At 37.8% G+C, this 17,488-nt stretch overlaps 1 protein-coding gene across 3 annotated transcripts in view; it reads left to right on the top strand.

Moving 5' to 3' along the window:
• NCOA2 (nuclear receptor coactivator 2) overlaps positions 1-17,488 on the top strand; it is a 190,624-nt gene that overhangs the window by 29,166 nt on the left and 143,970 nt on the right. Inside the window, exon 1 of one of the 3 annotated variants that reach the window (XM_038127373.1) lies at positions 3,505-6,510. The exons of the other annotated variants lie outside the window; for them this stretch is intronic. The gene's annotated coding sequence lies outside the window, so the exon portion shown is untranslated. Of the gene's footprint in view, positions 1-3,504; positions 6,511-17,488 lie in introns of those variants that run through there. 3 annotated transcript variants of the gene reach the window in all.

Raw genomic sequence — 17,488 nt, 5'->3', positions numbered from 1 at the left:
GTTTAGGAATCCTTGACAAACAGGTGAAGGCCTGTTTTTGCCACCTTGTTTCCTAATGTGTCCAGGAAGTGCCTCCTAAGAAGGAACTAAATACAATGGAGTCCTTTGGTATCCCATAGCTCATGCTGTAGACTCTTACCAGCTCTCAGCCTCTTTTCACAAGAATATCTTAGGAAATGGTAGTGGAGAGTAAGTAACAATTTTTAATGCTTTAACAAGGGTAAGGAGTTAAGTAGGGTAGAATTAAGTCAGATTTTTATTTTCCTTTTCTTAAAGAGAGCAAGACATTTGAAAAATGCTTGTTGCATATGAGGGTGAGATTATGGTGTTGGACATTTATTTACAGACTGTGTTGATGAAAGGGACTTTCTGAAATAAGAAATAGCCACTACTGTGGCATTTTCCTGTGGTGGCAGGAGCTCAAGTTGTGAAACTGCCAGCTTGCCCACAACCAGATTATGGTTTTAAATACCTGTAGTAAATGCCAGGCCTGTTCAGTGTGTTGTCTTGAGGTGATCCTCAGTCTCGCTCAAAGGTTCATCATCAGTCTTATTCTAACAGGACTCTCTTGAGTATGTACTTGCAAAGGAAATGGTTTTGGTAAGTTAGTTCTTTGATGATCCCTGCGTGTTAGGAAATGAATGCTGCTAACCTGACGTTGAGCTGTCTGTAGTTGCAGCAGTGACCCCTTTTTCTCACTCCCATGTGGTAGCGAGATAAGTGAAAAGGAACAGAAAATGGATGCCGTTGCTTTTGCCCTAATACATTTATGATCCTCTTCCAAATGAGATTTGATTCTGGAGAAAACAAAATGGTGGGAAAAAGACTTGTGATTACAAGAATGAGATGGTAAGGTTATCCACTGAAGTCTGCTGAAAATGATGGAATAAAATTTAATGGGTATTTTTAAAACAATAAATGTAATTGTTGACTCATTTATTTATTTCCTTTTACATCATGTCCCACCCACATACATACACTTTTTTTGCTCCACTGTACTTTACAAGACTCTCGTGCACCTTACGTTGTTGCTGTTATCCTGTCCTTGCTTCTCTCATCTCCCTTAAGAATTTTCAAATAATGGTTTGAAATGTTAACACTTCTCCTTTTGAAAAATATTGTTCCTCAGCTTTCCAAATGAGCACCACTTTGAATTGTACTTATGATTTTCATTTTTCTGCATTTAAGAAACCAAAATGGAGTGCTGTCATCCTTTGTTTCCCTTTGGTAACAGAAACCATAAAAATGAATACGACCTAATTTGTGCTAGCAAAACTGGTAATGTTATCTGCATACATCTGAACACCATTTAGAATTCTGGTCATATAAAAATCTTCTCTCATCTCCCTTTCCCAAATGCAGAATTTTTGTGCATTTTAATATAACACAGTCATGGAGATAAATGAGAATTTTGAGCTGCAGAAAGGCTTTAAAAACTTAAGATACTTGTTTATTCTAGCCAAGTGACAAATGTTTTTGGCAAAGACACTGTTATGGCATGTTAGTTCCGTTGTAAATATATTAATTTGTATATTTGACTACAGATACTATGATGGATATTTTTATAACCATACATTAAGGACATGTTTTATTCTAAGATATATCTTCTAAGATATCTTAAAGTACATAAATTTCTGTTGTACTGTTTATATCAGTAATAACCAGAAAATTCTAAATTAAGACTGACACTTACTTTTCATGTACAAGTGTATTCTAAGGTTTCTGTTTCTAGATCTCCTAAACTGAGAGCTGAAACAGTGATTTCAATACTCATGAATTTCTGTGTTTGTTTTAGTATGGCATTGTTTCAACATAATTATGTGAATTATGTGTTTATATCCCTTCTATATATCTCAGGATTTGGTCAATAGAAGAGGTTTAAAGTCCAGCCTCTTGTGATTCCAATAACCAAGTAAATAAATAAATTGTTATAAACTCTGGCAGAAGCGGAGAAATTGGGCTATTGCATCTAGTGCTGTTCTACAAATTAAATGAGTGTTTAGTGCTCTCCCAAGTGTAATTCACAAATGGATGTTACTGAAATATGCACTGTTATTATCAGGCAAAAGATCCAAGAGAAACAACCCTTAGAGTAACAGTTCTACTTTTCACATAAATGCCTTTTATTCCTCTCCTCTACATGCTGTTTTTCCTGTCCTTTTTCTATCTACTGGTGTTACATCACTTGCACACTTGGTTTTTAAAGGCTCTTGTGAAAGTATCACTCTATTACTTCCAGCTGAGTAAGTACTCAGTTGCACCTCATAAGCTTTCCAAGTCACGTCTTACAGCAGTGACAACCCTGTTAGGAAAACAACTGAGTTTTTAAAGCCGCGTTCTTGTTCTGGTGCACCACGCGGGCAATGCTGGGAGCTGACTGCGGGCCCGTCGATGAGCGATGCTGCAGTAAATTCCAATTATTCTATCCAGCGGTGATGTGGATGTTGATCGGTTTTCAGATACTAATCCTGTTCCTTAATATAGCAGTTGGCCACATGTGCGAGCTCGTCCTGTTGAGGAATGGCCTTCGGGGAAAATGAGTCCTGAAACATTTGGGCACGGAGTTTATGCATTTCCTAGGAACTGGAGAGTTAAAGAAGAAATGGCGGATGATTTCAAAGGCAATGACAAAGTACCACTGGCCTATGTCACTGAAAAGCAAGTTAAGCAGTCTTTGTAAGACAGAGTATAAGACTTCTTTCCTCTATTGCATTTGGTAAAAACTGACTTAAACTTTTAGACAAAATTATTGGGCTATTCAAGTGCTGTCAGGAGTGGAAAAAAAACTTGAAAGCGATATGCAAGGTGGTTTCTCTTCTAGCGCAAATTCGACTATTCAACCTTAATGTCAACAGCTTTTGTCACCAGGAATGTCATATAACCAATTGCAGAGTAAAATCTCAGCCTAGCTACTTAGGGATGATTCCTTTCCTGTTGTAAATTGGTGGGAATTCTTTTGAAGGAGGCTTCTACGTCAGGAGTGTTTGGAGAGTGTCAGTGCAGGCATCAGCTGCCTTTCATTTGCCTGTCTTAACTGCACGTTATGTCCATCTTTGCTCTGAAAAGTTGTGTGTAAATAATTACCTGTCATCCCACAAATAGCCCAACAGAGTTGTGATAGGAAAGCAATCTTTGAATGGCCTGTACACAAAAGGACAAGTGGATTTTCTGTGTATTTGAAATTACTTTTTGTGAGAGTTTTTCTTTGAACTGTTGTTCTTCAGATTTGTAATTTCAGAAAACTGCTATACATAAAGTTCAAATCCTCATGGTAAACTACTAGTACTCTTAAATCCATTTTTTTCAACATTTTTTCTGCTGAGTTATGGGTGGTTGGTTTAGTTACCTATCTTTAGACAAACATTTGAGTCTGATGGGGCCAATTTCATGATCTGTGGGGAAAGTATGTTTAATTTAAGATCCAAGGACGCTTCTGAAGGACAGGTGTGTGTGTGTGTGTGTGTGTGTGTGTGTGTGTGTGTTCAAAATAGAATTAAGAATAAATAATCTTTTTTTTTCTTTTTGCCCTTTTTAAACTACAAAAATGTGTTTCAGTGAATTTCCCCAATACCATAATGTGTGGAAGCTTTGTACTTTATGGTTCTACCTTGTTCTTAGCTTGCTTTTCATTGCATTTTCATTTACTTTGGCTCCTATGAAATATGAGTGTCAGATTTCTAATGTACAGCAAGTTGGAACAGGTTTTACTGCATCTCCTTTCTTTCCATTTGTGCGTTTGGGTACACACAGGCTTGAGAGTAATCTACATTCGCTTGCTGATTAGAACATTTAATTTCTTTGCAGGATTGAAAAGAAGATTTACTTCTGTAGATCAATAGAAATTTACCTGTTTTGAACTTAACTTGTAGTTGTTACATGTTTTTGTACTTTGGTAGATATGACTAGCTTATTTTAAATTAACTTTTGGTCAGAAATCAACAATATTGAGAGGGAAAGACCTCAGGCAAACCAGGTATATATTCCAACTCTTGGGATGACTAACATTTTCTGCTTACTGTCAGAAGCACTTCAGAACTATATTACCTTGTTTTCACATAAAAACTGGATTCATGTCTTGCTCTTGCTTTAAATTCCTTTCCTCCTGTCCCCCTGCTTTTTTTTTTTTTAATTACTAATTTTTTTTTTGTTTGTTCTTGTAAAAAACCTTAATGAGATGTAGATTTGATAGGTCAGGGTACTATTCAACTTAGCTGCAGAACTGTGGATTTTAAGTTTTATGTGATAGGAAGAGTTTTCTTTGAATATAAATTATTGATATGGTAGTATTTATTCCTGATAGCATTTTGAACACATCTGCTGTCATGAGGATATGCTTGAGCCTTTTTTGAAGCACAGTTGAAGGAATGAATTCTGATGGCACCTCTAATATATATGCAAGGCCTTTCTAGTCCCAGTTGTAGTCATTTGTGACTTTTTGTGTTCAGAGGGACTGCAAGGAGAAATGTTGTTAAAATTTGTTTGCATAGCTATTCTCTCATGATATTTGTACAAGGTGTTTCATAAAAGCTCTCATTAGCTGCCTTAAGATAAGCCAGAAGAAAAAAAATCTGATAATAGTCTGTATTTAACATTTACTTTGTGGAGTTAGTTGTTTAGTGGACTGTTATATGTTTTACAGAAGCAAACCAAAATCGTGCCATCTTTTTAATAAGAATGCTAATTTTGACAGTTGGAGCAGTTGCTGAGGTTGTTGAGATTTCTAATACCTCTGTCATGTTGTCTGGCTTTATGTGAGCATTTTAGTTATTTTGGCTTAGTCATTTCTGCTTTTTCTTTTTTTTTTTTTCTTTTTTTTTTTTTTTACTGCCAAGGTTCCTAAAAACAGAGGCAGTAATAGTTTGTTCCTTGACACACTTTCATGCTTTACTGGGACATCAAGCACTCTTCAGGGAATTTTACAGAACTTGTGTAATTATAACTGCACATCAATTTGTTCATGTAAGAAACCAGGAAGATACATGTTTGTTTCTGCAGCAGCATAAATAGAATTGTTGCAGCAGCCAGTCCCATGCTTAGTTCTCCAGGTTGTGCTGCTTGTGCAAAGGTATTGATCTTTAGCGTGTTTAGCAATCTTTGCTTGGTTGCCCCTTTGTACATTTCAGGATTTGTCAGACATGGGATATGTTGCCCTGGAAAAGGGCTCATTTGACAGGAGGCTTCATGTTTTGCCCTTTGGGTCTTTTCCAAATATTATGAAGCACAATATAAGTTTTGCAGGAATGTTCAGGCAGTAATCTCAGTCTTAACTTTTAACATATGTCATATTAGTTGTTTAACATGTAAGAGGACCCTGAATGTTTCAAGGCGTTTATTTGAAATCCTAGTTCACAAAGACACTTGTTTCAAGAATTGAAATGTGTTGCATTTGTTTGACATGCTACCATATATACTTGTTTACTAATACCATACATTAATGGAAGCCCATTGTTTATTTAGAATAATGCTACTTGGAATAACACTTTGGGGGGATTTTTTTTTTTCCCCAAAAAGTAATGAAATCTAAAACTGAGGGAGTGTTGACATGCCTTTTCACTGTATCATAGGGTTGGGAAACCTTGTTCTGTTTTTTTATTAAATTCTGTACCAATCCTGTGATTACTTGAATTACTGGATTATCTTTTTGCCTGCATGGAAGCGATGCACTGACACAGCACTTGCTGTGATCATAGGGAACCCAGAAGATGATGCTTTGAGTGGTCAAGTGGAACCTGCTGTGTGTTCTGTAGATAACAAATGTAAAAGCACAGACCTTTAACTCCTCACTTATACCTGGTATTTGTGTGGTGCATGTGTTACCTAGGGAAGTTGAGCTGGCAGAGGCAGAGTACACAGAGCAGCATTCCACAGAACTTGTGACTTTGTACCCAGAAAGTGTTTAGCAACCTGTAGAGGTTGTAACAGCAAACATTTTAACTAACTTTGAAAAAGTTGCTATTACAGGAAGAAAATAATAATTTAACCTTAAATAAACACTTTCTGAAACTTAAAGAAAAAAATAGTTTTATTACTTCGTGGTTTTGTTTCTGGGTGGATTGCGAACATATGCAAAGGTTTGTAAGAGTTCATCATAATGGATGGTTGGTAGGATGATTTTATACATTATAAACAGCAAAAAAGGATAGCTTAATATGTAGCTGTGTTAGGAAGAAAAATCAGATTTTGTCAGTACTATGTAAATCTGACTAATCAGTAAAAAATACAGTCTGAAACATGTACGTACTAACTGCCTGTCTGAGGTGTGTGTCTTGGCAAAGTGCATTGGCTTTTTGTCAGGTGGACAAACTAAAAAGTAAATGCAGTAGGTATCAGGAAGAATAAAAGCTCAGTTCTGGAGCAATATAGTATTGCCAGGATGTAGTAGTTCTGAGGCCATAGGAAGTTTAATAGCAATAATGATAGTGAAATTGTTAGCAATTTGAAATGCCTTAAGTCCATCCTGGAGGTGGGTGAGACTTTTGGAGCACCTTCCTTTTCCCCCCTTATGGCTCTGTGAGTATCTTTGCAATCAGGTTGTCATTAACCACTGATAGGTTTTGAATGTTGAATGCCAGTGGAACGTGTGTTGTATTTTGGGTATTTTTGTTGTACTGTTTCTGAAGGTGAACAGACCCTTTAACATGAGTTTGTTTGTCAGCCATGCATAAAATTAAGGTTCATTACATACTCTGGACTATATACAGATCCATGCCACTTTGAAATGAGCATTCTGTGTCTACCTGAAAGGCTGGTGTTCCAGCTTAGCACAAAGATAGGTGTTACTATACTGATTTAGGTGGGCAGAAATTGCTCCTGTGCTTGGGCTCAAGCTAAGGGCTGGCTCAAGCTAAGGAATAACTTCCTGCTTGCTTCCTGTGCTTACATATCATGTAAAGGTAAATGAAAGATAGTCGAGTTCTGACAAATCTGTTACTCGTTGGTGGGGAGTTTTACGACTATTTAAGGAATAAAGTAATGCTTCTGATTTGTTTGCCAAGGATAGTGAATCCTGCTGCAGAATTTCAGTGAGTTGTTTAAACTATGAATTTAAATATTGAATAGAATGGTGTTTCCTAAGCAGTTATTTAAACAAAACATTGTCTGAGTGATGTTCAAAAAACCTCTTTTAATTGGCTTTTTAAAGCTAATTAATGAGAGGGCCTTCAGGTCTTGAAAAACTCGTGAGAGTTTATATTTGCTTTTCAGATTTAAAAGGGGTTATATAATTGATTAGGATGAGCAGCCTCTACTTTTCAGACTATAAAAAAGGAACACAGCTTCAAAGACGCCAATTTGCCAAAATAGCTTGGATATATTTAAAAACATTATTTAGTAACTGTTTTTTACTTGGGTACTGTTTCTATAAAACCTCTGATAGTTATTGAATATGTATGAAAGAAAAGGTTAACTATTTGACTTTTGAAACATACTGGGGGTTTTTTGTGTGTGTATTTTTTGTTGGTTTTTTTTTAACTCAAATTGAGACAGGATATTCCAGAACTTTTTAGCAATGAAGCAGTTCTCCTCCTTCAGTATATTCAAGACCACCATGCATTTCTAATGGAGACTTACAGGGAAAATGCCCTAAATAGAGCCATGTGCCAACCATGGCCTTTTGAATCACTGTTTGGAAACCTGCTGCTTTTTAATATTTACTTCTAAGCCTATTGTATAATTCTTTTGGCCACTGCATGAACATGCATTTTAGTAGTGTTAGTACTGTAAAAATCATAACACTGACTGTCGTGATTTTATTCTTAGATAAATCTACTATTACAACATTTTTCCAGCTTTTTAGTGTTTGGTCTGCTGTATTGGAAGATGTGTAAGTTTTTACACTTGAGTAACTGTACATGTGGAATCACTTAAAAATGAGAATAAATACATTTCCACATATGGACTTTTCATGAGCCTGGATTTTCAAAGCAGCAATTAAACACATTCTTCTTTTTTTCTTTTTTTTTTTTTTTTTCTTTTTTCTTTTTCTTCTCTTTTTTCTTTTTTTTGTTTTTAAAGAAAACATTTACATAACATGTAAGAGAGTAACAGAGTAACATGTACCTTATTAAATAGGGTTATCTCCTGAGCTGGAAATTAGGTGTGCTAATTTTTTTTCCTGGATTCAGCACTTATGACATGTGAGCAAGTCCAGCTTTTGTAACTGATTGCTATGGACATATTGACTTGAAGATTATCAAAGTGCCATTGCAGAACTGCAGACAGTAACAGAAAAAGTTTAAAATGATTAAATTTATTTTTGTGTTCAAGCTGAAAAGTTGTAGAATGAAGTCTGAGTTGCTTGTGTAGTAAAGCTTTCAGGTTTTGGTTCTTAGTTTCTTATATGTAATTCAGAGAGTGGTGGTGAACTGTACTGCATCCAGTTGGCAGCCAGTCACCAGTGGTGTTCCTCAGGGGTCTGTGCTGGAGCCAGTTCTGTTCAATATATTTATTGATGACATGGATGAGGGCATTGAGTCTCTCATTAGTAAATTTACGAACAACACTGAGCTGGGAGTGTTGGTCAATCTGTTGGAAGGTAGGAAGGCTCTGAAGAGAGTCATGGAATGGTTGGATGGGTGGGCAGAGTCCAATAAGATGAAGTTCAGCAAGTCCAAGTGCTTAGTCCTGCATTTTGGCCACAATAACTCCCTGCAGCATTACAGACTGGGGACGGTGCGGCTGGACAGTGCCCAGGCAGAAAGGGACCTGGGGATACTGGTCAACAGCTGAACATGAGCCAGCAGTGTGCCCTGGTGGCCAAGAAGGCCAATGGCTCATGGCCTGTGTCAGGAATAGTGTGGCCAGCAGGAGCAGGGAGGTCATCCTTCCCCTGTGCTCGGCACTGGTGAGGCCACACCTGGAGTGCTGTGTCCAGTTCTGGTCCCTCAGTTTGGGAAGGACGTTGAGAGGCTTGAGCACATCCAGAGCAGAGCAACAAGGCTGGTGGGGGGCTTGGAACACAAGCCCTGAGAGGAACAGCTGAGGGAGCTGGGGGTGTTTAGCCTGGAGAAAAGGAGCCTCAGGGGTGACCTTACCACTTTTAAGGGGTTGGTCTCTTTCACTAGGCAGCAACTGACAGAAGGAGAGGTCACAGTCTTAAGCTGTGCCAAGGGAAATATAGGCTGGATATCAGGAAAAAGTTTTTTACAGAAAGAGTGATAAAGCACTGGAATGGTCTGCCTGGGGAGGTGGTAGAGTTACCATTCTGGATGTGTTTAAAAGAAGACTGGATGAAGCACTTGGTGCCATGGTTTAGTTGAGGTGTTAGGGTGTGGATTGGACTCGATGATCTTGGAAGGTCTCTTCCAACCTAGTAATTATGTATGTGATTTTGTGTGATTAGAAATACTTGAAAATAGCAGCATTTTTTCAGTCTAACTGTAGTGCTATTTCTGTGACATTAGCAGACCTCTTGAATCTAGTAACTTTTGGCTTTGATTTTTAAAGGCAATTTCTTGTTATGTAATTATTTCATTGTGCTCATGTTTGAGTTGAAACCTGGTATGCTGGGTGTATGCCCAGAGTGCCCAGGGTAGCTGTTCATGCAGGATATCAGATGTGCACAGCTGCCCAGAGCTGGTGTGTGTGCTTTGCCCTCCAGCAAAGGTACAGCAGCATCAGCTGTGCCCTTGTCACATATAGCTGTACTCTCCTCTTTACCTGAAGGTAATTAGGAGTTGCTTTTAAAGGTAAGTTCTAGTTAAGCTCTTTGTATTTTACCATGATGTAAGTCATGAGTTGTTCACTTTGATTTTTGTTTCTTGATACCAAGGTCTGTGTAAGATAGCAGTCAGTACATGCTTAGCTCCAGAATGTCCAGAATTTTGCCCTACAGACTCCCCTTTTCTGGCCACCCATCTACTTTGGCTGTATGTCTTTCCTGTGCCAAGTGAGTGCTAGACTGCTACAGTGCTTGATGTTGATGTGTGTGCTGGAGGGTCCTCTCTGTGACTGCACCTGCGTTTTTTATTTCATTATCGGGAGAGCAGACAGGTCCTGTCTTGTTGGTAGCCTAGGGGCAGCCCTAAAGAAGCAGGGTGGTTAAAATCAAAGTATTTGGTCTTTGAAATGCCTCTTGGATGACAGTTATGTAGAGGGCCTGTTTTCTAGCATTCCACCCCTCCTCATTTCTAAACTGTCAATGGAGACTTGTGGGAATTCTGTGAGGCTTTCTGAGAAGTCTGCAATACCTGTCTAAAATTATTCTTAGTGGAAAATTTCATTACGTTCTGGTGTGACTCTGAGATGCTGTCTCAGTACCAGAGTCCTGCTGTAAAGTTGCCTCTGTCACGTGTTCTGGCTGCAGGAGCCAGATCCAGGAGACAGGTGATCCATTGCCTGAAAGAATCTTCATGTTATGAAGAATTACTTTGACCCACTTTATCCATCTGTCTGGGCTACTGGTTATTCTTCTCTCTGAAGAAGGAAAGATCAAAGATGCCCAGGTGTGGCTCAGCATTACTTGCTGCACAGAGCTGGCTAAACAAGGGGATAGGAGAATTCATGAGAGTTTCTCTAAGCAGGCACACCTCTTGTGTCAAAGTTACATCAGTTCTGTGGGGCTGTTAAGGATTACATACCTGGAGGATTACATACCTTGGAGTCAGGTATTCATCCTTCATCTCAGTGTGTATCAAAGTATGACTCTTGTTGTGATGTTAAGGTTTGATATGCTGGTTCTTCTTGGTAAAGATGTTTTTCTTCTTCTAAGACTGCTTGGTGTCTGATAGAGGTCTTCCTGAAATCTTCTTCCAATGTAATTTTACCCTCCATGTCTCTCTAGTCTCTGTAGTACTAAAAATGTGCTACTTTTTCCCCTTAGTAGATTTCTTCCTTTACTTTGGTATTTCTTCAAGAACTTTTCTTGTTAAAGATTATTTACTCTGGGAGATCTTTTTTTAAAAACTGTAAATGTTTCTTTGAACGCTTAATTCACACCATACAGAACCACTGAGCTCTAGCCTGTAGATTATATGAATATAGATTTGGGAAGTTTTTCTTGGAGAGTCTGGTGACTGTGGTCAGCAAAGCATATTTCTTTCAGGTGTCTTTAGGGCATATACAATCCCAAAGTTGGGTGAGTCTTTCATAGTTCAAACTATATCAGGGCATGAATGTCCAAATAGTGTTTGGGCTCATCATAAATGAAAAAAGTTTCTTAGACTTAAGTTGTTGCATTTAGAAGCTGAGGAGTCTCTATCCTTGGAGATACTCAAGGCCCATTTCAGCCATGTCCTGTGGAGCCTGCTGTAGCTGATCCTGCTTTGAGCACTGGGTTGGGCTAGATGATCTCCAGAGATCCCTTCTAACCTCAGCCATTCCATGTTTCCAGTGTCACTGTCTCTTCAGTGTAGTTTCGCCAATTGGGGAAGGAGGGTGGGACGGCAGGGATAGCTCCATGCAAATTGAAGCAACAAGAAGAAAATTTCAGAGAGTATTGGCCTCTCTTTGAGATTATCTCTCTGATTGGGTAACAGCTGCAGCCCTGAACCTTCCTGGAGTAGGATCAGTTGAAACCTGCAGCTGTGGATGAGGGCTGTGGCTGATTCCCACAGTATGCACCTCAGTACTTCACTCAGCATGATCAGCTTTGTGTCTGTCCTGTGACCAGAAATGATAGGGCAGGAGTTAATAGACATGGGGAAATTAAGAGCACGACAGTTGTCAACCGATTTGTTTTTTATCCCCCCAGTCACAGAATTGGGGCACTAAATAAAGTTAGCAGTGGTCCTTAAAGTGTGGTGAAAGTATGTATGGGCTTCCATTTGAGGCGGAAGTATGTAATGTGCATCCTGCTCTGGTGCTACCATCATTTGTGAACTCTGTTCTGTGCTTCTCTGTTCTGAAGCAGGAAGGGAGGGGGAGAAAAAAAAGGAAATTCAGAGTTCAAGGTTCCCTAGGCCAAAGCTTTAATACTGAAAAAAAGTACTTGGTATCTTGAGGAAGAAAAGCATTTTGCCAGAAGAGATTTTCCTGTGGCAATGAATTTAGAATATGTGAATGAGAGTCACTTCGTCATCTGGAAGTTGCTATTCAATGGGAGGGAGGGTCCTGCTCTACTTATATTTGGTTGCTGTACTCATTTGCCTTTCTCAGCATGTTTTTCTTAACAGTAAAGAAGATAAAGTTAATGAAGGAATTATATTACCTAGGTAAAAAACTTAATCATAATGCGTTTGCATGACACAGTAGAATATCCAAAGCAGCACTGATGACTGTCAAGCTACCATTTCCCATGTTTCAAACACTTGAGTGTTTAACCTAATTTACATTCTGTAATAATATATGCAGGAACGTTCTGGGGTTTAATAAGTGGGAAGCAATAAGGTTTTAATTTTGAATTGGAGCAGTGATGCCTTAAAGTTTTCAACTGAATTACAGAAATGTCTTCAGCTAATCTACAAAATTGTCTGCCATCTTTGTCTTTGATATGCTGGTGGTTCACTGTGGGTTTTAAGTGTTTGGATGGGCAAGAAAAATCCTGGTCATGATTGATCATGCATTATTTTCCCTTGTCTGAGACTGAAGGAAATTATTTTCTTTGTTACCACCTTGTGGAGTTTTGGCTGCTTTAGCTATGTGCTAATTCTGGTTTTTTTAGAACCACTCTGTCATGGTTGGAGGTAAGGGATCTTCTGGCCCTCATAGTGTTTTTTGGAAGGTCTCCTTTGAGAGGATGCTGAAGGAAAGAGTTTTCTGCTGACCATTTAAAATTATTCTGACATTTATATTGCTGCTTTGGTGGTGAAACGAGCCCTGCTTTGTAACCAGTGGTTATAACTACGGTATGCTAACAAAAATTTGCAGGAATGCAAGAGAGGAGAAAAATTTGGACTTCACCAGCGTATACATCATCTAGAAGTGAACAGAATTTCATGGGACAAAATGAAAACAGTTGCATAGCCCATGGGGATTTCCTCTACTGAATATCAAAGGTATACTGTAAACCACTGAGGTGTAGGCACTTCTGCTTGAAAAGCTTTCAAGATCCTTTATGATGAAAGTAGTTAGGCAGTTGAGTTTCTAACAAGTCTCGTTAGAAAGTACATAGCAGTGTTATTTGAAATGTCCCATTGACCTCAATAAGTCTTTGTTTTATTTCTTTTTTTTCATTGTTGCTGTTTGACATTGAGACTGTGTTGAAAAGACTATGATTTGATGTTTTTGGGTATGCCTGGCATTTTCATCTCAGTGGCCTGGCTTGCACTGGGTCAAATTCAACTTTGAAAAACAAATGTCCTAAAATTACTAGAAACTTCATTCTTTTAAAAGCAAAACTGAAATTACAGGTTTTTGACTATCATCGTTTCTGAACTTTTTAGGAATAATGAATTTTTTGGTTGCTAGATGGTATGTGTGTATTATGTACTTAACTGTTGGACGAAGAATTATTATGATCTGTACTAGAAGACAGTTTTTTCCAAATCTACAGAAATCACTACCATGCAAACAGCAGTCTTGAGAATAGTAGGAAACCCATGCAGAGTGTAAGACAGAGGCTTTAATGCTGAATAGGGTCTTTGTGAATGACCAAAAAACTTGCTTAAAAAAAAAAAAAAAAGAGGGAGTTTAAGGATGTCTGAGTTACCCGCTCCTGATTTTCATTAAACTTCTCAGCCATCTAGAATATTCTTCTCTCTTTTTTGAGAGGGCACTGGCCGGTTGGTCCAAAATCTGAAACTGGCAGGCATGTTGCAGTTTTAAATTTCTTGCTTCCCCAGGTATCCATGCTGAAAACCAAAAGTTTTGTTCAAATTGTAAAAGGCAAATATATTTGATAGCTTTGATTACAAAGTTAATTTGTTTGGTGTGTGTAGATTTAATCAGGATGCAACTGGAACTCTCTTAATCTCATCTAGCAAGCACTTTCAGTGACTAATTGTAGCTTGACTTCTGGAGTGGCAGTTTATAGAGATCTGAGAATCAAACAGTTAATGAAAAGCAAGCTGATGAGAAGAAGAGTGCTGCTGAAATCTGAGGAGTTCTACAGTTTTCATTCAGAAATATATTTAAAAAATTTAAATTAATCAAGATTTAGATTAATCAAGATACTTCAGTTGTCCTTCAGGTATTTTTTTGCTTCATATTGCTCTGACATTAAATAAGCACATACACAAATGATTGTAATTAACTTAGGAACTAAAAAAAAAAGCTTTTTAGAACATAAGCTACCTGAAAGTTGCAGTTTTTACTGATACAACCGTTCATGTAATGCCACTGGTAAACAAAATACAGAAGGAATTGCAGGCTAAAGAAAATAGAGTTCTGTGCCAGGAATACCATCTCCATTGCACTTTTTTAGCTGAGCTGCACACAGGGCTCTGCTGTCATGCTGTAGAACAGCAAGTGGTTTTATTCCACCAGCCTGGCCAATGTAATCAACATTTATGTGAACAAATTACAGATAACTGCAACAGGATTATCTCTACTACTTAACCTGTGATCTTTAGAAGCTCAGTGCACACATGTAGTCAAGAAATCAATGGCAGTGCTACAGCCAGCTTGGGAACATAAGGAGAGGTGTTAGTTGTCTGAAGAGAGACGGAAACAGAGGTTTGTTCCAGGCAAGATGATTTGTGGGGTTGCTGGAAGACATTTCATGAATACCCCATCTTACGTTCTCTGGTCAGGTGACGTAGGAATGATATATTCTCCAGCAGCTACGTGTTGGTTCTTACACCCCTTCCACACCCCTCCACTTTTTTTTTTTTTTTCAAAAATATAGTAGAGTTTTTCTGTGTTTTACATGAGATGCCTAAGGGACTTCTTTTTGTTTGTCTTGATGTGTTCCTCATCTGTGCACATTGTTCTCATAATGTACTTTATGAAATAGGCTATTATAAGGATAAGCTAGAGTAAAAATATATGCAGTAGTGTTGTTTTAGTAAAACATACTAAGATGGCAAAAGGTGTAACACTAAGAGGCATAATCACAGGGTCAGGTCAGAATAGAGAGGTCTTGGCTCCCATTGCAGCTAGACTGGCTGTGGCATAGCAAAATTGCATACAAGAATGTAAGGAATTAAAAGTCATGAGATTACTAGGAATTATAAGACTCAGCTGTGTCTGAGTACAGAAGAATATTTTAGTGCTTTATTAAAATCAACACTTAAACACAACTTGCAGAAAAAGATAAACCCAGAAAAGTTATAACTCCAACGTAGTAGTACAGATATTTTTGAGGAGCAGCATGTTAGTAAAATAACTCTTGAATCTCTGCTCTTAATAGAATCCAGTGCTGGAGTTCTGTAGCAAAGAGAGCCTTCTTTGAGACTTCTGTTTAGCAGCTAAATCTTATGAAATTATGCATTATCTGATAGATGAATTAAATGAAAACAAAAGGAAGTAGAGAATTAGAATAAGCAGACTAAATTGAACATTTAATACTTGTATTAACTTGAGTTGAGCACAGGTTCTGTATGTGTAGGACTGTGTGCTTACTAGTTGAGCTGTCTTGTTTGAAGCTAAGGTTAATAGCTTAAAAGTTGATTGACTTGTCATACCAGTCTCACCATACTTTTGTTTTTCCCAAACTAGATGAAAGGTTTCTTTAAGTATGGTTACTGTAGTACTGCATTCCTGATGATGCTCGTAGCTAATGACACTCTTTGTTGTAGAAATCAGGAAATGTGGGTTGAGTCTCTGGGGTCTGTGTGGCTGGAGTACGAAAATATTCTGTTCTAAGTGGCAAGGTCTTTCTGGAACAACTTGGTATGTATCGTTGCTAATACAAACTACGTGTCTGTAGGTTTTGCTTTGCAGATGTATTCACTTGCTTGCTGTAATGCTAATTCACTTCCACCCATGCCAAGATACTGCTAAAACAAAAACTGTCTTTTTGCAGTGATATCTCCACATTTCTTAGTGTGCTTGGTATGGGCATCTTGCTTCTCTCACCAATACTGTCGTATGACTTTTTTTTTTCCCCCCCTCAAAACTCAAGCATAGGCTCTGGTTGTTTAAATGAGCAGACATTTAACAAAAATTAATTTATTTCTACTAATTAAAACAACCCTTGTGTCATACAGCCTTGTATTTCCATTTGAATTTTTAAATTTAAATATAAAGAAATTATTCATAAATGTTTACATAACAGAATGTTTGCATAAAGTGCACTTAATGTATACCAAGCTCAAATGTGTGAGACTTTCTTGCCTGTTTGGCTTGTTTATCTAAGTTCTCCATGGAGTGTGGGTGGGGCAGAGTTGGCATTGAAGACTAGAAAAAGATTTATGAATTTGCAATTAATGTAACTGAAATATTAGAATCCTTGTGAGAAATTTCATTTTGACTGTGTTTATTGAAAAGCAAGATAACTTTACTGAAGTCATGTTGACACAGCTTCCTAAATCAAATACATCTGTAGTATGCTGGATGTTAATGAAAGGTCCTAAGGTTGCTTGTTTCATGTCTGAAGGAAACATTTTCTGTGGAAATACAGCACCTAGTATGTCTTGAAGTTGCTGCCTGGGTTGAGAGCCTCATTTAATCACTTTCTTAACCTCTAGTCTCTTTGCTAAGTATTTCAACCTTTGAAATATTTTATTATGCACTGACATGTTATATCTGGCTATATTAAGGACCAGCTCCTCAAATATAATCATAAGGGGGATAGTTCATTTCTGTGGAAACAAGTTTAGTCTGATTGAGAACATGATAATTGTTTGCATGAGAGACGTTGCAGTTTAATTCCTGACTCCCCATGTTCACTCTTAAGTAATTGTTGTGCACTTCAATGTTCTGAGGCGTGTCCTTTGATGCAAAAATGTAAATAGAAAGATCAAACCATATAGGTTTTCAAGATTTCTTGAAGAGATTGTTGTCACTAAGGTGTGTGTACAGACTGTTCTGAGGGACATCTCTTTTGCCTTCCTCATTTCTTCACAAGAAAGTCTCTTTTTAGCATGATGAACTTACTGAGAAAGCATGGTGATTTTAGTTTCCATGAAGACTGAAATATAAAGAGTATGTGTCAAGGAGTTGAGCAGTGACATACCTTTATGATGTGCTTGTTCTTTCTGCCTTTCCTGGAGGTAAACAGGGAATTGTCCTACAAAGAAGTGAGAAGAGACCAGAAATGTGTATTTGTTGTCCACTTTTAGGATAGGTGGCAAAATGTTGTTTTCTGCAGGTTTACTAGGCGGCAGTGAGGTTTGAATTATACAGTGGTTCTAAAATGACCTTTCAAATAAACTTTGACTATGGAAATGAGCTGGAATTTTTTTTAGTATTGCCTGTACACATTGCCTTTCTTGCCCTCTGCTCCAGTTTTGCGGAATAATGAAAAAAACCCTAAGTTTTACAGTTTTCCCAGTTACATTCTTTGCAGAGGGAGTGAAACTCCCAGTATCCTCACTCAATTTTTTTTCTTCTATGAAATATAAAAAGTTTTGCACATAATAGTAGTATATTAAAGAGTTAAGTACAGTTATATACTGTTACTATTTGGCAAGAAGGCTACAAATGCTGAAAGAGTGAATTCATCACAGAT

The sequence above is a fragment of the Motacilla alba genome, chromosome 2 (genome assembly GCF_015832195.1).
Source record: "Motacilla alba alba isolate MOTALB_02 chromosome 2, Motacilla_alba_V1.0_pri, whole genome shotgun sequence".
NCBI lineage: Eukaryota > Metazoa > Chordata > Aves > Passeriformes > Motacillidae > Motacilla > Motacilla alba.
Note: the sequence above shows the minus strand (reverse complement) of the source record. Positions and strands in the feature narration are given on the sequence as shown.